This window comes from Moschus berezovskii, chromosome 23, assembly GCF_049115385.1.
Source record: "Moschus berezovskii isolate FMDL1 chromosome 23, NW_MosBer_1.0, whole genome shotgun sequence".
Lineage (NCBI taxonomy): Eukaryota > Metazoa > Chordata > Mammalia > Artiodactyla > Moschidae > Moschus > Moschus berezovskii.
In genome coordinates, this window is record NC_142482.1 from 41,191,908 (window position 1) to 41,216,804 (window position 24,897).

General features: G+C 40.4%; 5 non-coding genes across 5 annotated transcripts; all 5 read left to right on the forward strand.

The window, feature by feature from the left end:
• Nucleotides 1-2,925: 2,925 nt before the first annotated feature.
• On the forward strand, nt 2,926-2,998 carry TRNAF-GAA (transfer RNA phenylalanine (anticodon GAA)). The gene has a single exon. It is a non-coding gene; the product is annotated as a tRNA-Phe (tRNA).
• A 3,069-nt stretch (nt 2,999-6,067) lies between these two features.
• Nucleotides 6,068-6,139, forward strand: TRNAA-CGC (transfer RNA alanine (anticodon CGC)). The gene has a single exon. It is a non-coding gene; the product is annotated as a tRNA-Ala (tRNA).
• A 1,640-nt stretch (nt 6,140-7,779) lies between these two features.
• Nucleotides 7,780-7,852, forward strand: TRNAK-UUU (transfer RNA lysine (anticodon UUU)). Its single transcript has one exon. It is a non-coding gene; the product is annotated as a tRNA-Lys (tRNA).
• A 6,245-nt stretch (nt 7,853-14,097) lies between these two features.
• Nucleotides 14,098-14,169, forward strand: TRNAA-CGC (transfer RNA alanine (anticodon CGC)). Its single transcript has one exon. It is a non-coding gene; the product is annotated as a tRNA-Ala (tRNA).
• A 6,969-nt stretch (nt 14,170-21,138) lies between these two features.
• Nucleotides 21,139-21,210, forward strand: TRNAA-AGC (transfer RNA alanine (anticodon AGC)). Its single transcript has one exon. It is a non-coding gene; the product is annotated as a tRNA-Ala (tRNA).
• The last annotated feature ends 3,687 nt before the right edge of the window (nt 21,211-24,897 follow it).

Consider the following 24,897-nt stretch of genomic DNA (forward strand, 5'->3'; position numbering starts at 1 on the left):
TTCATTCATTATTCAGTTCAGTTCAGTCACTCAGTCGTGTCCGACTCTCCGCGACCCCATGAATCACAGCACGCCAGGCCTCCCTGTCCATCACCAAATCCCGGAGTTCACTCAAACTCATGTCCACAGAGTCGGTGATGCCATCCAGCCATCTCACTCTCAGTCATTATTAGAGAAATCTAAATCAAAACTACAATGAGGCATCACCTCATACCAGTCAGAATGGCTATCACCAAAAAAGTATACTAACAGTAAACGCTGGAGAGGGTGTGGAGAAAAGGGAACCCCCTTGCACTGTTGGTGGGAATGTAAATTGATACAGCCACTATAGAGAACAGTATGGAGATTCCTTAAAAAACTAGCAATAAAACTTCCATATGACCTAACAATCCCACTACTGGGCATATACTATGAGGAAACCAAAATTGAAAAAGACACACAAACCTCAATGTTCACTGCCCCACTATTTACAATAGCTGGGACACAAAAGAAACCTAGATGTCCATTGACAAATGAATGGCTAAGAAGATATAGTACGTATAAAAAAATGGAATATTACTCAGCCATAAAAAGGAACTCATTTGACCCAGTTCTAATGAGATGGATGAACCTACAGTCCATCATACAGAGTGAAGTAAATCGGAAAGAGAAAACCAAATATCATATATTAACGTATATATATGGACTAAAGAAGGGTGGTACTGATGAATGTATTTGCAGGGCATCAGTGGAGATGCAAACATAGAGAACAGACTTGTGGATACAGTTGGGAAAGGAGAAAATTAAGAGGGTAACACTGAAACGTATACTTTACTATATGTAAAATGGATAGTGGTGTTGCCCAAATGGTCTGGGAGCGAGCAATGAGAATGAAGACAGAACACAAAATCTGGTACAGTGGGTCAGGGGACCTGCAGCCTCTACTGGAGTGAGGTGCAGAGTCCACTCTGAGTCCAATTTTTATTCCTAATTGCAGACTACAAGACTTTTTTGATCTTATCTTTCCCAAGACGCTATGCTGACATAGTCCAGATCTCCTTGTTTTCACCCCAGGCCATTCTCTTTTGGGCTAGTCTTGGGAACAATCAGTAAGTGCATAGGCAGCATTCATGCCTGATGCCAATCTGGTGTTCCAAGGTCCATTCTTTCATGATCCCAGTCATACTCCCTTCTTGGTCTGGCCTTGGAGTTTGTTAACAAGGAGATTATTCTTAAGAAAAACATGAAAGATAATCATTAACACAGTTTCTTAATATATGCTGTTTTTCCAGGTGCTATTTCTGTGGAATTTCTCAAGGCTGTGAAAGGACATTATTAGGAATTCCCACTACATATTGGGAGTTTGCTGTAGCATGTAGGGAGCTCAAACTGATGCTTTGTGACAACCTAGAGGGGTGGGATGGGGTGGGGGGTGGGAGGGAGGCTCAAGAGGGAGGGGATATGTGTATACCTGTGGCTGATTCATGTTGATGTAGGGCAGAAACTTACACAATATTGTAAAGCAACTATCCTCCAATTAAAATTTTAAAATTAAAATAAGTATTAATACAAAATAAAATACATATGTAGAACCAAAAAAAGTAATCTGTGTTGCTGAGCCTATGTATGACCTCTGTTCTTGTCATCATGGTTACTTTGTTCATAAGCTCATTGGGCAAGTACAGTGGTGGCCAAGGAGGAGCTTCCAGACATCAACAGAATGGGTCATTGTGTTCAACTGACTTCAAAGAGGTTGCTCTCTGTAGAGCATTTACTTGAAAACAAATATTCTTAGGCTCTGCACATTTGGGAGATTCTATCTACCTGCCTATTTACCAGACCTCTCTGTCACCACTTTTTCAGTTTTCTCCCAGTAATTTTTACTCCAAGCCCCTAATCACCTGTTAAACTATTAGCCACCTCTCATCAACTTGTATAGATATCTACCCTACATCTGTTCTTCCAAGCAAAATGAACAGTCACATGCCCTGCTTGAAGTAATGCCTACTGAGAGGGTTTACCTTCATTACTGGCCTACAGGTTCTATGGAAGCTGCTCACACTTGTGTGGTCCCAGTACATGAGCAGAATCATCTATAAACCAGATCTGGTTTTTCTTTTTCTTTTTAAGTTATCAGGAGTTCCCTGTGAAGTTCTGGATGTGGGTTGAAGAATAGAGGATTGCACCAAGTGTATGAGCCATGGGAATATGAGCTACTTTCTCATGCAAATGACTCATAAGCCTTGCTTCATATATTCTGTTTCTACTTGAAAATGAAGTGATACTGTGCAGTATTTATTACCTCACAATGCTAAATGATTTTCTTGCCTGAATCACAAAGGAGCCAATCAAAAACTGATTTGGTCATAGTCTCAATTTTATTTTTGAAGAAAATTTTGTGAAGAAATTCTGCTGTGATGAGATTTGTCATTTCAAATTTTCTAACTTTGTGACAGTTGCTTTCCTGTCAGTTGGGAATATTGGCTGAAGTGTTTAGTCTGATAATGTTTATGTATGTGGTATTCTTTTAGCAAATTCACAGCATCATTGGCTTTTATTTCTCACCGTTTTGGGAGATTGTGAGAGATGAAAGAATGAAAAAAAAAAGAGAGAGAGAGAGAAATAAGAGCTACCAATAACATTTTTTCTTAGTTTCCTTTAGTTTCTGAGCTGTGTCTGGTTCAACTGACAGGAAGCAGAGGAGTAAAAAGTCTTTCCATCGAATCCCTCATTGTCATCACTCTTCAGATTTTCCTACTTTTATGTATGTGTTCATCCCATGCTGCTAGGAATTGACTCCAATTGGCATACATGGAAGGCAATCGATTCCAGGTCTTTGCAAATAGGCAAGTATATTGGACAACTAGGCAGCCACACTAAAAGAATCTGAAACCTAATAACTGAAGTTGAAAAAAAAGAAATGGCAGGAGAGTAAGTTTTCAGGAAGCCGAAATAGCTCAGTTGGGAGAGCGTTAGACTGAAGATCTAAAGGTCCCTGGTTCAATCCCGGGTTTCGGCACTCTAAGCTTTTTAGTTGATCCCCAAGGGCGAGTTTACTGCGGGTGCATGAAGGAATGTTGTGATGGACTGACGATCACAAAATAGCTCTAGATTTTTCTATGAATAAACCCACAATGAATTTATGAAATCTTACTCCAGCCAAAATTTTAGAACTTTAATTCAACAAGTGTCTGAGTAATCTATTGAGACACTGACCTCTCAATTCAAACTGAAGTTTCCAAATTCTGAAACGGAGAGCAGAGCCTTTATTACCATCCTCAGAGCAAAAGTTGGCCATCCTTTGACGCTGGTCATCTCCTCATTCAGACCTTGTATTTCAGTCAACTCTGACCCAGTAGTCTTATTTTATCTATTAACTTGTATTCCTGTATTGTTTATTTTCATTTTAAAGCTCAGTGTTTCCAAGATTGCCTAGAAGGTACTGTGATCTTTTGAGCTTGCTATAATCGTTGAGCACTTTCTTACATTCTGACACATTGATATTCTAGGTGACAGCGAATTTTTACAGTGGCTTTGGCTCCTTCTAGTGGGGACATGTATGTAGAAATTAGGATATGGGGCTAGTTCCCCTAGTCGTTTCTTAAGTATCGTTGGTTCCAGGCTCTTATTTTCTTTCTTCTAGTCACCTTTTGTAGACTGACAAACATGAATAGATACTAGGAATGATGCCTTTCTGCCTAACATGAAGTTGCCTTTCTCTTTGTGTAGCTGAGAAAGAGAACGAAATAAAGGAGTTTCAGGAAATAATGGAACTGTACTAAAAAATCTTTGTGCTAATAATTTCAAGGCTTGGAAACACTAGGCAGATAGATATGACATTAAGTTTTCTTCTCCACTACAGAAGTATGGGGCGTAGCTCAGTGGTAGAAGGTGAGCTTAGTGTGCCTGGGGCCCCGGGTTCAATCTCTAGCACCTCCAGCAACGAGTGGCTGATCCTGTGGTTGACATGAGTGGCTGATCCTGTGGTTGACATCACCGTGTGAAAGGTTGCCTGCAAGTTGCAGGACTCCCCTTGTTGTTGCTCTCTGGGATCCATTCTGCTGTTATTTTGAAGTCCCCTTCTCATTTTGGGGGGAGAAAAAGTGAAATATATCTAGTTTACAATTCAATAAATTTAAGTGTAAATAATGCAATTTTAATAGCTTTTTAAATTAATAATGTCAAACTGTACAGTTAAAAAGCAAACAAATTAAAAGAATTTAAATATAACAAGATATAGGAAGAACGGCATACTCATAATTTCTCAGATCTTCACGCACTTTTGAGTTGAAGTTGACAAACTATCTCTAACATATGACATGCTGTAACATGGTCCTTCTGCACATGACTACATATGAAACCAGAATGTTCCCCAAAGTATGCCTCTTTGACATAAAAATTATTTTGAGCTGAAGACAATTTAGGTGCAAAAAGTTCTCTTTATTCTTCCATGTCTGACCAAAAGCAGGATACAAATCCTCTTTTTACTGGAGAAAAACTCTTACCAGCCCAGATAGGCACTGCTGCTGCTGCTGCTAAGTCACTTAAGTCGTGTCCGACTCTGTGCGACCCCATGGACTGCAGCACGCAGGCCTCCCTGTCCATCACCAACTCCTGGAGCTTGCTCATACTCATGTCCATCGAGTCGGTGATAGGCACTAGAGGAATCTGCAAACAAACTTTAGTCCAGGAGAAGGAAATGGCAACCCACTCCAGTATTCTTGCCTGGAAAATACCGTGGATGGAAGAGCCTGGTAGGCTACAGTCCATGGGGTCACAAAGTCCTGACCACTTCACTTTAAGGATCAGGAACACAGATTCCTTTGCTTTTTCCATCAATGTCCTATACATAGGTCTTGATATTTGTTGAATGACTTTTTTAGGACATAATGTTTTTGTAAAGAATTCTATGAGAATTTTAATAAAGCAATCAAAATTTTAAAAAAACAAAAAACTTTAGTCCACTAGTTTCCTCCCCAGTATTTAATTTCCCACAGTTTACTGCCCTGAAAAGACAAAAACTGCTTTCCTCAATCCTGTCCTTTATCTATAAATTTACCATTCTTTGTTGAATATACTTCATTAGCTGAAGTGCTAAACTTGCACGTTGATTTACTTTTTGTTTATGTTGCTCCTGAGTGATGCCTGTTGGACACATTAGTAAGCACTGCTCTTCTCTTGTCAACCTGCCTTTATGTTTAAGAGTACCAGCTGAAAACCTGAGGTGAGCAAACTTCTGTCTCTTGCATTCTCTGTCTCTTCCCCTTCTATTCACCCAGCAAGTTGGACAGCACCCCATTAGATCTACACACTATTAAAATGATTCAACTCCTCTGATCATGAACTTGGGAGTGACAGCAGTTACAAGATCCTCTAAAACAGATAAATCCTTACTTTTCATTTCTAGACTTCTTCGTGGAGAACCAGTAGCAAATAATGGAAATCAGTGAGGACGAGTCTTTTTCTGAATTTCTTAGATTATGTGAGAGTAGAATGCACAAAATGAAGCACTGGGTTTAGTTTCTAGCACCTTTATTATTGCCCTTTTCTTTTACTCTCTTAAACTGTATTCGCACCAACTTTTCCCACTTTCCTCTCCATATTCCTTTACTCAGTTTTCTTCCTCACATCAAAGTTAACTTTACACCCATTTGCTCCTGACCCCTTTCCACTCTAAGGGTTATCCTCCCTGGTATGTCTGTCTTCTCAAGGAACATTTGACTGAAGGAAACAAAAAAAGAAAGATCTGGCTCATTCAGGATTTCCTGAACTCCAAGCAACAAACTTGGAAGAATCAGTCACATTATCAAGCTTGAGCACTAAATTCCACTGACAGTATTACTGAGAAGCATGAAGGGAAAAGAACAGACCTTTTTTTTTTTAAGTGTCTCTCAGAAGGCTTTATTCTTTCAGCTGTTCCTGGTTAATTAAATAACTGCAGGCCAGGAAGAAGCCACTAGACTGTATATTTTAAAACTTCAGAAATAATAACATTTAACTTGGTAGACTTTCTCTAGGCAACTCATAGCTTTAAAAAAAAAACAAAACATAATATTTTATGAAACAGCCAGAGAAGCATGGATGGGATGGGGGTGTAGCTCAGTGGTAGAGCGCGTGCTTCGCATGTACGAGGTCCCTGGTTCAATCCCTGGCACCTCCATCTGTACTTTTGTCAGCCTTTGTCATATTTACTCCCTCCGGCCCACCATTTTCCAGGGCCGAGAATCGGCAAAAGGAAGACAAGAAGGAAAGAGGATAGAATAAAGGAGAGTGGGATGGAGTGGTGGTGATGGAAATATCCCTGTTCCTTTAGTTAGTTATCTGAACAGTCAGAGACCTGGGTTTTCATGTGGCTATGGAAGAGAAGGCCCCTGAGATAAGACTAGCACAAGGACTGAAAAAGATCCATTGGTATTGGAGAATAAGGAATCATTGGTATGTATTTTAGACTTTAGACTGAATTTGGACCCGGCAGTTTGTTGTTTCTGCTTCAGGTGTCTTCCTACTTCTCTAAGCTTGCTCCAAAGTTTGCTCCAGCACCAACTCTCAGGAAGGCATTTCCATTCCATCGTCAGGGAACGTCTCAGGAATGGGGCATCTTTCTCGAGTTTTCAAATTCCTCCTTTCCCCTAACGTCAACCTCCTCTGCTTCCAAAACTGCCTAAAAGACCGTAAAAATACCGCGGAAGAAGACAAAGAAGGAAAGTGCTGCGAAACAGGAGGGTAAGGATGCGGCGGATAGAGGGCGATTTAGGTCCTTCCGGAAGGAAAGAGATGACAGAGCGGAAAGAATTCACACACAACCTGCCAAGAAATGCAGAGCGACAGTGCATGTCCAGCAAACCCAAGTCAGCAACGCGATCGGGCCCTTGGCAACTGCTTTCCTTATTGAGGCCTTGTTTTGAAAGACAAAAGGAGGAGGGAGGAGGAAAAAGAGTACACAACCTCTTTCGGACAGAATTCTCTCGCAGGGGAAATGTGTGCGCTGGGACTCCATATGTGAAAGGAGTCTCATTTAACGTCATGTGTGAAAGGAATTGGAGCTTTGTAGCCTAGATAGCATCTGCACTGAGGCGCAAAAACACTTTCAGTCCATTTTGTGTGACAAGTAACCCAGATGTGAATTTTGAAGGAAGTCCGAAAGCAGACAGTAATTTATAACATTAGGAAACTCTGCAAACTCACACTCTGGCAGGTTTGGGAAACTCTGACCTGGAGTGTCAAAAACCCGGAGCCTGGATGGAGTGAACCGAGTTATTGGGAAGATATCACGCGGGAAGCAGTATAGTGGACAAGAGCGAAAAGGCGACTCTTGAACGGGACAAGGAAGGAGGCGAGTTGGAATCAGCAAAGTAGGGAGAAGAGGTCGTATACATGGATCTTTAAATATGAGTAGGATTTAGGTAGACGGGTAGGAAGGACCTGTCCAAGCTTCACCTCTCTTCTTTGCATCTTATACCTACAAGAAAGTGTTGAAGTCCCGTGTATTTTAGGGAAGTAAACAGAAAACTTCTGTCCCATAAGAAAACCCCATTCGTTTGTACCCAAACTGTTGGCTTTTGAGAGCATCTTGGCGCCCTTTCCATAGGCGAGCTCTTCAGAGGGAAGTCAAATTGTTTCACACCTGATGTCTGTTGTGATGGCAGCAGGTTAGTGAGTGTGGAAGTGGCCTCTGCCGGCTGCCCTTGGCTTGCGTACATGAGGTACGTGTGCAAGACTGATTTTTAACACGGATCACAATTGAAAATGATTTAATGAACTCACCCTTACTAGGCCGTCAGAAAAGCTCAGTATTCGTGAGCCCGGATAGCTCAGTCGGTAGAGCATCAGACTTTTAATCTGAGGGTCCAGGGTTCAAGTCCCTGTTCGGGCGGTGTGAAGATCATTTTCCTTCTTACGTCCAAAAGATATTTTCACTCTCTGTTCATAGTGCTGCCTGAAGATTAACTCATCAACCCTTAGAGAGTATGCAATCGAATAAACAAGGTTTTGAGACAGTCGCTCAAATAAACCAGAAACAGGACTCCTCCATGGTGTAATGGGTATGGAGAAGAATGAATTCCTTTCTGCTTGAGGGTAGTATGTTGTGTTTTTGCTTTGTGGGTGTTAGATCGAGTCTGGAAAGAGGAGGAGCTTGGGTTTGAACATGATTAAGGTGCCGACAAATAGTACAGTCAAAGCTATGGTTTCTCCAGTAGTCATGTAGGGGTATGCCGAATTGGACCATAGAGAAGGCTGAGCGCGGAAGAATGGATGCTTTTGAAGTGTTGTGCTGGAGGAGACTCTTGAGAGTCCCTTGGACTGCAAGGAGATCCAACCAGTCCATCCTAAAGGAAATCAGTCCTGAATATTCATTGGAAGGACTGATGCTGAAGCTGAAGCTCCAGTACTTTGGCCACATGATGCGAAGAACTGATTCACTGGAAAAGACCCTGATGCTGGGAAAGATTGAAGGCAAAGGAGAAGGGGCAGCAGAGGATGAGATGGTTAGATAGCATCACAATCTCAATGGACATGAGTATCAGTAAACTACTGGAGATAGTGGAGGACATGGAAGCCTGGTGTGCTGCAGTCCATGGGGTCACAAAGAGTTAAACACGACTGAGCGATTGAGCAAGAAGGTGCCTGCAAATTTAAGATTCAGTCTTGTGAAGGTATTTGGTAGCCACAGTGAAACCCCTAAGATGGCAACTTTGCAGAAATCTGTGATTAAGGAGGTTTTTCTTATCATGGAAGAGAGTGTATAGAGCCAGAAAGTAAAATGGCTTATTGTGATTTGAAGATTGGGAACTCATTAACGATATTTCCGGGAAAGTGTGTCGTAAGCCAGAGAGATGATGGACTCCAGATAGTATTATGTTCCTTGAACTTCCTTAGAAAGCCCAGGAAATGCTTAGAAATCCAGGTCAGGTGATTGCTTTCTCCTTTTTGCTGGCCTATGACTGTGTGAGAGTTTTGTTCCTGTTCACAGAAATCCCATGAAGTAGATTTTGAACTTGGAAGGACTACATTTGTCTGAAAGAGCTTGTCTTTTAATTAGTCCAAAAGATTCATCAGATCTCTAGAATGTAAAATAGGAAACAGAAAAGTGACCGGTCTCAGTGAGGGAGAGAAATGGGTGGGATGGGGAAATGGAGCTGGTTTTAATTTGTCTCTGTGTCTTGGTGTAAAGTACAACTAAGATCATGTCCAGTGTCCTTGGTAAATCATTACTCTACATTGTGACAGGAGAAAACAATGCCAAGTGGGGTCTTGTATATTTCTGATATCAGCAAAAGTGTGTTAAATTGGGAAGCACTGCCCAATATAATGTGACTCATGCATGCCAAACACATATATAATTTTTAAATTTTCTGGAGGTTACACTGAAAAAAGTAAAGAGAAACATGTGAAATTCATAATTTAATCCAATATATCTAAAATACTACTGTTACAGGAAGGGGGACCTGCTTCCAGGGTCCAAGAGTGGGCTCTTGTTCACACTTGGAAATGTCAGAGGAGGCACATTGTGCTGACAGAGAGATTTTATTGCAGAAGGGGGGCCCTAAGTAGAGAGCAGCAAGGTAAGGAAACCCAGGAGAACTGATCTGCCACTGATTTTATTGTAATGGGGTTAGTTTCTGTGTTGTCTCTAGACAGTCATCCTGCTTGGCCCGTAATCTCAGGGTCCTTCCTGGTGGCATGCACATTACTCAACCAAGACTGATCCCAGTGAGAAAGACTCTGAAAGGTTGGTCATCTCCTCCAGTCTTTGGCCCCTTCTGAATTCTCCCAGTTAGTTTTCAGTGGCAGCACCATGTTCCTTATCTAGAACTCCTGTTGCCTGAGACAACTCAAGCAAGCAGGCCTGGCCAAGGCAGGTGGTTTCGGTCAACAGTTCCCTAACTGTAGTGGGAATTCCTAATAATGTAATTTCATAGCCTTGAGAAATTCCACAGAAATAGCACCTGGAAAAACAGCATATATTAAGAAACTGTGTTAATGATTATCTTTCATGTTTTTCTTAAGAATAATCTCCTTGTTACAAACCTCAAGGCCAGACCCAGAAGGAAGTATGACTGGACTCATGAAAGCATGGACCTTGGAACACCGGGTCAGTGGCAGGCATGAACGCTGCCTATGCACTTGCTGATTGTTTCTGAGACTAGCACAGAAGGGAATGGCCTGGGGTAAAAAATGAGATCTGGACTATGTCAGCATAGTGTTTTGGGAAAGTTAAGATCAAAAAAAGTCCTGTAGTCTGCAATTAGGAATAAAAGCTGGACTCAGAGTGGACTCTGCACTTCAGGCCAATAGAGGCTACAGGTCCCCTGACCCATTGCACCAGATTTCATAACTGATTTCATTCTCGCTGCTCACTCTGGGATGTTTAGGGCAACAGCTGACTTTATCATATCAATAAATAGTTCAAATATAGCCAACAAAGATGTACTGTATAGCTCATGGAACTCTGCCCAATATTATGTGGCAGCCTGGGTGGGAGGAGAGTTTGGGGGAGAATATATACATGTATATATATGGCTGAGTCCCTCTCTGTTAACCTGAAACTATCACAACATTGTTAATCAGCTGTATACCAACACAAACAAAAAAAGCTATTAAAAAAAAGTATGAAAGAAAAAAATAATTCACATAAACATGTTACCTAAGTATTTTACATTCTTTTTTTCATACTAAGTCTTTGAAATCCGGTGTGCATCTTAAACTTATAGCACATAAGTTGGACTGGTCATATTTCAAGTACTCAAGAATCACATGTTAGTGGCTACCATACTGGACAACAGAGTTATAAGAACGAATGTATTTGAATAAAAGGAAGAAAATATATAAATGTGCAAAATTCTTACAAATTAAAGCAGTTCTGTAACTCACACTCAAAATCTATATACAAAATTTCACTCATATTTATGAAGTATGCCAACTAAAAATTGCCACTTTGCCATCTGCCTCTCCAAGGATTTAAGTCATTAGCCACTGCAGCTGCTGACCTTCAACACACCCTGAAAGGAATTCAGAGTGAAGATCAGGAATGAGGCACTCTGTGCTCCAGGAAAAAATGCAGAACAGGCCTTCAGACAGGTATTTTCAGGTGGGAGGGGGGTTCAAGATGGGGAACATATGTACACTCGGGACAGATTCATGTCAATGTATGGCAAAACCAATACAATAATGTAAAGTAATTAGCCTCCAATTAAAATAAATAAATTAAAAGAGAAAAAAAAAGAAAAAAAAACAGGTATTTTCAGGAGATTTTATGACCCCAAGTCCTTACATTTTCTTATACCTAGAAAAGCACTAAAATCATTAATGGTGACGTCTGCTCCTCCTGACTAGCAGCAAACCTCTGCCAAAAAGTGTGCTTGATTGCATGTACTCCCTTTCGCTAAAATCATATATAATACTGATCTTCCCCCCTACCTGTTCAGAGAAGTTCTTCAGAGCAATCTGAGATACTGCTCCCTGGCTATAGTCCTCATTTTGCCCCCAGTAAAACTTAAAACTCTCACATTGTGCTTTTTTTTTTTTTTCCTTCTGTTGACAGGTGTTGACTGAAATAAAAATGCACAAAGTGGGAGCTGTAACTTTCAGTTTTATTTGGGGATTTATTAAGGATTAAAGTCTGGGAGAGGCTATGTGCAAATACTGGTAAATTGCCACTATGCCAGATTACCTGAATTCTTTCTGAGAAAGTGCTAATATTTAATATCCTTCTACCATCCTTAGACAGAGGAGCCTGGTGGGCTACAGTCCATGGGGTCACAGAGTCGGACACGACTGTTAGTTCAGTGTTAGTTCACCATTCTTTGTCTTTCCTATGCCTAAGAACTAATATATGGTTTGTGTGTGTGTGTGTGTGTGTGTGTGAGTGAGTGAATGAGAGGGATTTTCTTCTACCCAAATCATTCACTCATAAAAATACATGTTTTAAGACTTAGAGGTGAAAAACCCACTGGATATTTATTTCTTCCAGGGTATTCCTTCCAGGGTATTTCCCCCATTGTTCTTGTATGCAAAAAGCCATATTTAAATTTTTCTAAGTTAGTGGTCACTTTTCCACAATACTCTGAATCCCTCTATTTTCAAGAAACTATTTTGGGAGTCAGTGGGGAGAGAGATCTTTCTGTTCACAAGAAAATTAACTTCAGAAGGTTGGTATATACTTTTAAAAAGCTATTCAAGTGTGTGCATGCTTTGATGACAGAGTACATCATAATAAAAAGATAAAATATATATTTGAAAAGAGATTCAGATACATATTTTCAATAAAGGACTTTATCATAAACAAGGTAAAATTTACATCTGAAAGGAAACTCAGATACACATTTGAAAAGAACAAGAGTCACTATAACTTTGGGGGGAAAAAAAAAAGAAGGGAGGGGAGTAAAACAAAGAATTTGTAGTTAGGCTTTAGATTCTCCTAATTGGTATAATGCTATTTTCATTATGAGGAACTCTGTTCTCATCAGGAGTTCTGTGTTAGATTTATCTGTTAACAATTATCTGTTAGATTTATCTGTTAGATAAATTGTACAGTTCAAATATTATGAGTAAATACTCTATTTCTGACTGCTAGATCTGTAAACACTGAGCACAGTGGGTTATAATCTCCCATTATGAGTAAGATGGCAAATCTGAGTAGTTACCTGGACAAAAAAATTTTGATTTAATATCCCATAACTTACAGCAGGGTGAATTCTAAACGGTGTTTGAAATTTATTAATACAAAATTTAGAAGTATTTCAAAACCACAAGTAAAATTTTTAATAACTTTGGAGTGGGGAAGGTTATTCCAATAATGATTCAAAAATCCAAAATTATTTACAGGATAATTTGAAAAATTTGATTTCAAGAGAGCTTCTAAAAGAGTGGTAAGAGCATAGGTAAATTTTCTTTAGTATATTTATGCTTTTCTTACTTCCAAATTTTCTGCAATATGCATTATTTCGATAATAATAAGAGTAAAACAAAACAAAGCAAAGCCTCCTGTATAACAAGGAAAAGTCCACAAGCAAAGTCAATGACAAATTTCAGACTGGGAAAATAGAATAGCTATTCATATAACAAAAGGGATAATTTCTCTGTTTCACTAAATATAGGCTTGATTATGATGTTAAAGAAAGCATCCACAAAATCTCAATGGTTTAAACAATAAAGGCTTATTTTAGCACATTATATATTTTCCCTCATTGACTGGCTGATGGCTCACCAATATTTTTAGTCTGGGATTTAGGATGATAAAGTAGTGTTCAGTTCAGTTCAGTTCAGTTCAGTCGCTCAGTCGTGTCCGACTCTTTGCGACCCCATGAAAGGTAGGGGAAAAACCATCTTTTTCGTCTAATCGTCTTAGGTTGCAGATGAGCGCTCGGAACTGACCGGAATCCTAGTTTAGAAAATCTTGTCTAGGTTCATTCTTTCGCGGAGGAGCCTGCGGAACGGGAGGCTGGCCAGCAGATAAAGGAAAGGGGCAAACAGGGAATCCGGGCTTCTTAAATCCAAGATTTTTCATGAAGCCACAGTTCACAGATAACCGCTCAGGTTTCAGGGGAGTTAGAAGGTCTCTGTGGAAAGAGCCGTTGCCTCTGGCGGCAAAGACTGGGGCAAGATTTTCACAGTTTCAACAATCTGGACATTTTTTGTTTGTGGTTTGGTTGTCGTTTGTCTTTTTTCCTCCAAGCAAGAGCAAGTAGAAAGACGCAGCTCCAAAGAGTCATTTGACCATTCAACCATTCGGCTCCCAAAAAAAAAAAAGGGGGGGGGGCCCGGGAGGGGGTGTCGCAATTTCTATGAGCCTTTGGCTTGTAGACCATTCTTCAGAGTTTGGAAAAAAACCTCCCAGTGATTTCCACATGGAGTTCGATTTGGCCAACGCTAGAGAAAGCACTTGTGCTGAAGCTACTGAACGAAATTGGGCTCTGCTCTCAGTAACGATACGAGTTGCATGTTGTCGCTGCATCTCCGAAGGGGATTACTTGGATAGAATCCGAAAGTGGCTTTAAGTGTAATTCATCCTCAATGATGGTTACTATCTGGTTGGAAATAAAAAAATACCCCAAATTGTGCAAAACACATTGAGCTTTTAAAAACACAGGAATCCTGCCCAGGAGCTGGTTTAAACTAGGGGATGTAGCTCAGTGGTAGAGCGCATGCTTCGCATGTATGAGGCCCCGGGTTCGATCCCCGGCATCTCCACATCGTCCTATTTTTCGTTGTTGCTGTCTAATTTAGACTTTGGCCTTGCATTGTTAAATAAAAATGGTTTAGCACTTTCTCATTTGGGGGCCATCGTCTTGCCCTTTAAAATAGCAGTTTTCCATGTATGTATTTATTGGTCTTCGGTTTGGTTAACTACCATCACCATTTTCTCTGCTTCCTGGAAACTTTGGGATGTTTATTAGGGAGTAAGCAGCACAAAGCCAGAGAGACAATTCAGAAGTAAGTTCATCCTATGAATGCACCCAGGAAGAGGGAATACAGCTGCATTTCAAAGAATTATTTATCTCAATTAAAGGAGGTTCAGTTCAGTCGCTCAGTCGTGTCCGACTCTTTGCGACCCCATGAATCACAGCACACCAGGCCTCCCTGTCCATCACCAACTCCCTGAGTTCACTCAAACTCATGTCCATCGAGTCAGTGATGCCATCCAGCCATCTCATTCTCTGTCGTCCCCTTCTCCTCCCGCCCCCAATCCTTCCCAGCATGAGTCTTTTCCGGTGAGTCAACTCTTTGCATGAGGTGGCCAAAGTATTGGAGTTTCAGCTTTAGCATCAGTCCTTCCAAAGAACACCCAGGATTGATCTCCTTTAGAATGGACTGGTTGGATCTCCTTGCAGTCCAAGGGACTCTCAAGAGTCTTCTCCAGCACCACAGTTCAAAAGCATCGATTCTTCGGCGATCAGCTTTCTTCACAGTCCAACTCTCACATCCATACATGACCACAGGAAAAACCATAGCCTTGACTAGACGGACTTTGGTTGGCAAAGTAATGTCTCTGCCTTTTAATATACTATCTAGGTTGGTCATAACTTTCCTTTCAAGGAGTAAGTGTCTTTTAATTTCATGGCTGCAATCAGCATCCGCAGTGATTTTGGAGCCCCCCAAAATAAAGTCTGACACTGTTTCTACTGTTTCCCCATCTGTTTCCCATGAAGTGATGGGACCAGATGCCATGATCTTTGTTTTCTGAATGTTGAGCTTCAAGCCAACTTTTTCACTCTCCTCTTTTACTTTCATCAAGAGGCTTTTGAGTTCCTCTTCACTTTCTGCCATAAGGGTGGTGTCATCTGCATATCTGAGGTTATTGATGTTTCTCCCAGTAATCTTGATTCCAGCTTGTGCTTCTTCCAGCCCAGCGTTCCTCATGATGTACTCTGCATGTAAGTTAAATAAGCATGGTGACAATATACAACCCTGACGTACTCCTTTTCCTATTTGGAACCAGTCTGTTGTTCCATGTCCAGTTCTGACTGTTGCTTCCTGACCTGCATATAGGTCCCTCAAGAGGCAGGTCAGGGGGTCTGGTATTCCCATCTCTTTCAGAATGTTCCACAGTTTATTGTGATCCACACAGTCAAAGGCTTTGGCATAGTCAATGAAGCAGAAATAGATGTTTTTCTGGAACTCTCTTGCTTTCTCCATGATCCAGCGGATGTTGGCAATTTGATCTCTGGTGTCTCTGCCTTTTCTGAAACCTGCTTGAACATCTGGGAGTTCACGGTTCACATATTGCTAAAGGAGGTTAGTATATTAAAGAGCAGAGACATTACTTTGCCAACAAAGGTCCGTCTAGTCAAGGCTATGGTTTTTCCAGTGGTCATGTATGGATGTGAGAGTTGGACTGTGAAGAAAGCTGATCGCCGAAGAATTGATGCTTTTGAACTGTGGTGCTGGAGAAGACTCTTGAGAGTCCCTTGGACTGCAAGGAGATCCAACCAGTCCATTCTAAAGGAGATCAATCCTGGGTGTTCTTTGGAAGGACTGATGCTAAAGCTGAAACTCCAATACTTTGGCCACCTCATGTGAAGAGTTGACTCACTGGAAAAGACTCTGATGCTGGGAGGGATTAGGGGCAGGAGGAGATGGGGATGACAGAGAATGAGATGGCTGGATGGCATCACTGACTCAATGGACTTGAGTTTGAGTGAACTCCAGGAGTTGGTGATGGACAGGGAGGCCTGGTGTGCTGTGATTCATGGGGTCGCAAAGAGTCAGACACGACTGAATGACTGAACTGAACTGAACTGAAAGGAGGTTCTATCCACTCCAACTTTGCTTTGGAAAATAATTAAAATATCTCTTAGTAATTTTTTTAAGGAGAGGAGCAGTTAGCATGTGTTTTAGTATTGGTGTACGAGTTGAACATCGATATTTGAGGGTCCACCCTAGGACCACAAGAGACATTTCTTCATTTCTCACTGCATCTTTGGCTTTACTCAAGATTTCTGTGGAGAAGAGCTAGTCACAGTCCAATGTAGGAGGTCTGGGAATGTAGCAAAGGTTAGGAATAGCCTGTGGAGATAGAAGGCAGAGTTAGTTAGGCACCCTTAACTGAACAGACTGTTCTCTGTTCTGTTAACCAGCTCCTAATTCTAGTCGCACGCCAAAACTTACCTCATTAACATAACAGAAACACTTTGCTCCTCTCACCCTAGAAAATTCTAACGATTTTAAGAGCTCTTTGCCATTAGTAGGGATGGAGACAAAATATATATTTCTTATTGCAAATCACAATTTTAATAATGTATACCCAGATGTTACATTGATGCATTATATGGCAGTGAGTTTTTATTTAAAATTTTTGAGGAACCACAAAACATTTTTTTTTTAAATTCTCCTTTCTTAGCTTATCAGTTAATTCTTTAGCTTTTTTTAGTGGTTTCTCTAGAGTTTGTAGTATACATTTACAATTCACCTTCCAATAACACTATACTTCTTCACAGGTAACTAACTTGTAACAGGGAAAAAATCCAAAATTTCCTCCCTCCTAGGCATTGTATCACTGCTATCATTTATTTTAGCTACATGTAAACACACATAAGTATGTATACAATATAGACATAACCTCATAATCAAATACATTGTTGCTATTATAATTTTGAACAAATTTACCTGTGAGATCAATTAAACTAAGAAAAATAAAAGTTTTTATTTACCTTCCCTTATTCCTTCTTTGATATTCTTCCTTTCCTTATGAAGATTTGAGTTTCTATTATTTTTCTTGTCTCTAAAGAACTTTCTTTAACACTTCTTGCAAGACTGGTCTACAGGGAACAAATTCCCTCCATTTTTGTTTGAGAAAGTTTTTTATTTCTCCTTCATTTTTCAAAATCTTCAGGGCACAGAATTCTAGGTTGTGGCTCTCTTCTTTAAATATTTCACTGTTATCTATTCTTGTTTGCATAGTTTCTTAATAGAAGTCACATGTAAGTCACTAGACTTGGTTCCTCTATAGCCTAGATTTTTTTCCCCCTCAGACCTCTTCCTGGATTATTTTCTTTATATTTGATCTTCTGTAGTTTGAGAATGATATGCTTATATGTAGATTTTGTTGTTGTTGTTGTTTCTTTTTCCATTTATCTTTCTGATGCTCTCTGAACTTCCCAGATCTGTGGTTTACTGTCTCACATGAATTTGGGGGAAATTCTCAGTCATTGTTTCAAATATTCCATTTCTTTCTTTTCCTTATGGTATTCCCATTACATGTGTTATGTTTTTTTGCACAAGTCCTAGAGTCCTTGGATATTCTGTCCTCCCCCCACCCCCCAGTCTTTGTTCTGTTTTTCAGTTTTGGAGGTTTCTACTGATACAGCCTCAAGTTCAGAGTCTTTCCTTAGCTATGTCTATTGTACTAATGAGCTCATCAAAGGCATTCTTCCTTTCCGTTACTATGTATTTTAATCTTGAGCATTTCTTTTGTTTTGGTTTTTTTAGGATTTTCACCTTCCTGCTTACATTGCCTATCTGTTCTTGCATATTATCTACTTTATTCATTAGATCCATTATCATTTTAATCATAGTTGTTTTAAATTCCTGCCATGTCTGGTTCTTTTATTGCTCTGTCTCTTCAAATTATTATTTGCCTTCTGATATGCTTTGTAATTTTTTCTGGAGAGCCTGACGTGGTGTACTTGGTAAAAGGATAAATAGGAATTTAGTAATGCGGTAGTGAGGTGTTGAGGGAGAAGCTTTCTATAGACCTATGGTTAGGTCTCAGTCTTTTGTTGACCTTTTGTCTCTGGCTGGTGAACTTCACAGTTGTTTCTCAGTTGTCTCCTCCCACTCTTAGGTGGGACAGAATAGCTACAGGATGCTGGAGTGGGTATTTCCTTCTCTCATGTGAAAGTCTAGAGACGGTTGGAATTGAGTATTTCCCTTCTTCTAGGTAAATTAGGCTCTGACAAAACCCCAGTTGGTTAAGGTCTGGTTAAATGGGTTCTTTAGAAATCGGGCCTTGTTAAGAACAATAGCACTCTGGTATATTTCAATGTGGCTCCTCTTCTCCCCCCTCTGCTGGAAGCATGAAGGAATTACGCCCCACCCCAACACCCCCGCGCCACTCCAGCACCCCCGCCCCACCCCAACACCCCCACCCCACCTTCCGCTTTTTAGATGGTTAATGTGAGAAGCTGGTCAAAGTCCTAGGGGTAAAACACACAAAAGTGTGGCGACCCCACCCCTACCCTGCCCAGGCCATGACTCAGTGTCCCTGGAATTTTTAGTGATCAGAGTTGCCAACTTGGGTCCTCAAGCAAATCATCAATGACAGTTCAGGTATTGGTTCTTCCTGTGGTTTCCACTTGTGAGTCACTGCTCAGGTAAGTCATGACTCCCTTTATTCACCTGTATATCTCTCCAATCTTGGTGGCAGCCAGTTGTCCTGTGTCCTCAACTCTCTTATAAATTCTAGAAAAGGTGTTGATTTTTCACTCTGTTCAGATTTTCCTTGTTGACAGAATGAAGTGGTGATTTTCAAGCACCTTATGTATGAGACCAGAAACTGGAAGTCTGTTTGCTCTTTTTGAATACATTTTTGCCTCTGTGCTTAATAGTAAAATGGTCCTATAATTTTCCCTTCTTATATTTTCTCCACTGGGTGTTGATATAGATACTATGCTAACCTAAAATAATTTATAGTTTTCCCATTTTGGGGGGGAATATTTTATACAACACAGAGGTTATTGTTTCCTTTAGGATTTCATAGAACATGCCAGTAAGTTTGTCTCTGATTGGAAATTTTGTTTAAATTCAGTTTTTTAAATGGCTGTATATCGAATCAGATTTTCTATAACTTTTTTATGTTAGTTTTGACAATTTATACATTTTTATACAATTTCCATTTCTTCTAATGGAATTAAGAGGATTGAAGCCAAATTTCACAATTTCTCACTTCTAAATCTCTTAAGTAGCCACTGAAAGTGTCCTCCTGTTTATTCCTTCAGATATGCAAGCATCTATCTCTCTATCCATCCACACATTTACTTTTTAAAAAATAGTTCACAAATTTACTTACATCAGGTATTGTAATAAGTACTGATACACAAGGATAACCTTCAAGATGGCCCTCCCCCCCAGGATCCTTACTTCCTGGTAATCACATCCTTGTGCAGTCTTCTCCTTCTTGACTCAGTCACCAAGATATATGAGGGGGGATTGAGGCTTTCTACCCATGTGTGAATCAGCCATCTTGGAAGCAGATCCCCCAGACACTGTCCATGCTCCAGAGCCCTGCATGCACAGTTCATACCTGGAGTTCAACTTCAGGAGACTCCTGGGGCCAGAATTACCCAGCCAAGCCACACTGGAGTTTCTGACCCACAGAATCTGAGATAATAAGCATCAGTTTTTTAAATGCTGTGAATTTTGGAGTGGTATTCAGCAATAGAAAACTAATATTTCCAGAAAGCCGTTTTTTACATTTCTCATAAAGAAAGTAATTTTTATCTGTTTCTCTCAAGCTTCCAGACTGTTACAGAAAACTTTTCTTGAAAATAAAATATCAATGCTAAACTAAGATGTGTGGTTTATCTCTCATGCTTCTCTTTTTATCCTGAAGGAAAAAAGTCCAAAAATTTTAGGCTGATTGCCTAGTGCATCTTTTCCACCAGAGGGTCATGGCTCTATCATGAAAACAATCCCTGGCAAAAGGAAATGGAAAAACCATAATTATTTCAGATGATTCATGGTTTATGCAAATTCTTACTATATGAATAAAATTTAGGTTCTTTTAGCAAGGTGAAAGGATGAGAAATGCTGGTTGTATCTTGTCAAGCTGATTTCTCTGCCTTGCTCCTTTCAGTTCCAACCATTCTGAACTACATACACTTCCACGCCCATGAGCATGTGGTATCCTCAGTCTTCCTTTTGTTTCTATTTATCATTATTATTCATTCTTCCAGATTGGCTCACAGGTTTTCATATTTGGGGACTAGGCCGGGAGAAAACTTTGGTTTGTATCTCTTGTTGAGAGAGTGGTCTGAGTTCTAAAGAACCACTCACTCTGTAGAAGATAAGCACCACGCAAGCAGAGGGTTTGCCTCAATGTTAGAAGTGACAAATCTCTTACTTTCTGGCTTTTCTTTCTGAAGAATCAGAGCAAGATCCGAGGATTCGTGTTCCCTGGATTTGATGTGTATTCTTTGGATTAAATGAGGATCAGAAGGCCGCAGGAAGCAAGCCAACATCTTCACCCTTCAGTCCTCTCAGTTGCTAAAAGTGGAAGGAATTTACTTTTCTAACAGAAATACCTTCATTGGCTCCTTGTTTTCTAAGAATAGTTGCATATCTGTTTCTGGAGTCCAGGAATAGGACGCAGAGTTGAAGACAGTTTGGTAGGTTTCATAATTAAAGACAGTCATTGGCAAAGTCTTTTCTATCTTTCCTGTAAGGAATTTTCCTTTGTCTCACACATCTTTTGACAAAAGAGAAAAGGGCTCCGAAAAGAAAGGTCTGGGAGGCTGTTGCCTACTCAGATTTCCGAGCTCATTTTATCTTCGTCAGTCTCTGAATGTCTGCAAGATGCAGGCTACTTGGAATCCCTTGGTAATACAGTACTATAAAATCAAGGGTGGAAACTGTATCTTTCAGAAAATAGCAAAATAATTTAAAATGTAAATTTGTTTCATTCCATGAATATAGTTTAGAAAAGCCCACTTATTCGGAGTGGGGGATGTAGCTCAGTGGTAGAGCGCATGCTTAGCATGCATGAGGTCCCGGGTTCGATCCCCAGCATCTCCAACCTTTTGTTTCTTCTCAGCTCCGGAAATACATCTCTCCCCTCTCTCCCCTCCCAAAGGAATAGTCACAGTCCATTCCTATAGAACCTAAAGATTAACCCTTCTTGCCGCCATGTACTTAATACTTTGCTCGGGTTATGTTAGTAATCTTTCCGTTTTAAAATTGTATTCCTTTCCATCCTCAGCAGGGATTAGAGATGTTTTCCACAAAGTGAAATCAAAAGTGACGTTGGTCGCTATTCCATGGCGGGGGGCGGGAGGGGCGGGGTTTGACAGTTATCCATTTAAACTCTAAATCAGAAGATTTAGGATTTTCACTTAGTTTTTCTGCTGGGGTTTCGGGTGGGGGATGGGATGGTAGGCTGAGCTCCAGACTCAGGTTTCGTACTGAGAGGCTCAATAAAAAAGATGGATTTCACCGGAAGCAGCTTCTAAAAAGAAAATAAACTCTTTCCAGGCTGTGAAAGCATTGGATACATTTCGCTTCTCAAAACCTGACAGTTCTCTCAGAAATCGAACACAAAGGAGTGAAAGTGAAACATTTTGATACAGACATGTTTTCCCCTCCGTGCGTTTTGCAAGTGAGCTCGCGGCGCTCACACCAGTGTGGATTTAATTCCTTCTATACTGATTTCTTTTGTAATCTCTAAATTTGCCTCACTGATTCTAAAGGTACTGAATTTAACGCTCTTAAAAAAACCAACTTATTTTCCTAAACCCAGTCCTTTTATACCATTCATGTGGGTAAGGACTTTCCTTGGCCAGCTCCTTTGTTTTGATGAAGGGCTAGTCCTCTTTGGAATGCAGCATTTCTGTATCTCGGTGCTTTTGCCTCAATTTCCAATTCGTGACACCCTGTCACATGAGCAAATGAAGGAAATTTAGAAAACCATTTTCTGTACTTTTGTTTATTTTTCAAGGAGGCCTCTGGGCAGCTCTATGTGGCCTTTGGAGGCTGTAGTCAAGGGCTCCAAATTCTTAGAGGTACAAGGGTCCAGTGTTAAAAAGATAATAAGGGCAACCATCCTTTCCATTGGTCTCTGATGCTTTGGTCTGTCCTTCATGGGTGAAGCTAGCGTTTGTGCTTCCTGACTAAGACAAAGCCACAAGATTAAAGAATGGCTCTTAAAATGGGTCTTTGAAAGTGTGGGGCACTGAGGTTTGCACTCTATTAGCTAAATCATTCTCTGCTGTTATTTACTGGACAATTGCTCTTTTCAGTATTTATTACAGTCCTACAATAGTTTAGCTCCAACACAGCTCTGAAGATATTAGAACACTTTGGACAAACTTAAAATAGTAGCCATAGCATTTACCAGCTAAGCCATCAGTAAGGAAATAGTTCACAAACGATTTCATTCCTTGTTCCTCCCATTTTCAGCGCGCCATATACCCACAGACAAGGCTAGCAGTTGTGAGATGTCAACAGTTCTGCCTAGAGATCAGTTTTGAGTTGTAATGACTACCTGCTTTTGTTGTCACTTCAGGTCACCAGACTATGACCTACTCCATCAAAGGTTTTCTTTTTCTTTTTTTTTAAGATTTCTTTATCCCAAACCACATGAAAAGACCCTCCTTAATTTAACTAATAAAAAAAGGTTTAGGTGCAGTTTAAGAACAGTGTCCTGACTAAATTATTTTATCTGGTAGGTAAAGTGTGCCCTAGGTAATGGAAGGGATAAGGAAAGATAAAAATCAATAGTTTCCCTGAGCTCAAAAATTTCTTTAAAGCTCAAGCAGTGATTCTCTAACTTGGCTGCACATTGGAATCACCTTGGGAGCTCTAAAATTGTCTGGTGCCTGGATTCTGCACTGAGAGGTTCTAGTTTAATTTGTCTGGAGGGTGGAATGGACACCAGCATTTTGAAAAGATCGCTAAGTGATTTGAATATGCAGTTACAGTTGAGAACTACTGGCCTAGAAAGTCTCTGTTTAAATTATTTCCAAATATCCACAAAGGTAGGAAGAGACATAAGAGAGGTAGAATTGCAGGCTTATCCCTCTCTCAGTCTAACCTTATCTTAGAGACACCACTGGTGACTGAGGTGGTCATAGATACATGAGTAGTCCCCAGGTTGGCCAGTTCAAGGGCAGATGGGGTGATGGATGGGGATATAACTTAATTTCACATAGCATTCTGCTAAACAGAGGAAAACACTTCTCTCTCCCTTCTTTGATTCTACCACAGTTGTTCAAGGACTGTGAAATGAGAACTGCTATTTCCTGAGATCTCTGTGTTTGCAAAGTTCATCACTGGGAAGAAAGTGGATCACTTAACAATTTAGGGCCATCCAGGACAGAACAAATATACTGTAAGCTCTCCTCCCCAAAATTTAAATTTGGGGATATCTATCAGTGATTTGAAATGGCTTTTACCTAGACCTAAAGCAAGGAAAAGCACCACATTTTCTAAAATAAAATTACCACAGGAAAGGGGAGTTGATATTGACAATTTGGAGCTAAGACTTCATAAGGCAAGGCTTGTTTTATCATATGACTTTGGGTCCCTAAGAGGAAAGTAATAATGGTTTCAACAATATTACAAGTGAAGACTATTTTTAAAAGGTAAAACTAGATCTCATATTCTGTAGGGTTTCTTTTTTCCCGAATAAGAGGAGCAAAGATAGAAAGGAAAAAAAAAAAGGAGCTATTTTCTAAGAACACACAGAACAGAAGGCTGGGGAAAATCTTCTATTTGTGGCTCGTTATACATTAGCACTGAAGAAAGAGACTAAAAATACTCCTTTTATTTACCAGCAATGAAATTCCTTTGAGCCTACCCTGAGGTTGACTCCATTTAGTAATTTCTGCACAGTCTTATGGCTAGAGAAAAGTAGATGTGAACCCAGGGTCATTTAGTGAAGAATACACCTTGTTCATTTCATTTCGGGGAGAAATGAGATCCAGTAGGCCTACATTTGTAGTGGAGGGCAATCCTTGCATAGTTTAATCCTAAATTGTGACTAATGACCTCTCACTAATTGAAATAAAATATGTTCTGGTATGTAACTAGAAAAGAAAGCTAGTCTCTCTTCTTTCTTATCTATATTGGCCCTTCAGATCCAAAGAGAGAGCACACTAGATCAAGAGAATGAAACAAACTGGAGCACTTCTCCTCACAAAGACAGTCTGGACAACAGGACCTTGGGAAAATGTGGAAGATCTGGGAGAGTTTAAATATTCAGGGAAGGCGATCAGGAGATCACGTTTTGAATTCTTACAGTATGAGGTGATCAAAGGAGAGGAGGGTTAGATAGTTCAGTTCAGTTGCTCAGTCGTGTCGGACTCTCCGCGACCCCATGAATCACAGCACGCCAGGCCTCCCTGTCCATCACCAACTCCCGGAGTTCACTCAGACTCATGTCCATAGAGTCGGTGATGCCATCCAGCCATCTCATTCTCTGTCGTCCCCGTCTCCTACTGCCCCCAACCCCTCCCAGCATCAGAGTATTTTCCAGAGAGTCAACTCGTCGCATGAGGTGGCCAAAGTATTGGCGTTTCAGCTCTAGCGTCAGTCCTTCCAATGAACACCCAGGATTGATCTCCTTTAGAATGGACTGGTTGGATCTGGGGGACTGGAATAGTCATTTCACAGTTGCTAGAAATGGCAACAAAAAGATTAACCTTTTGTTCTAATGAACAAAGTAACAAATGTGCTGCTGCTGCTGCTAAGTCACTTCAGTCGTGT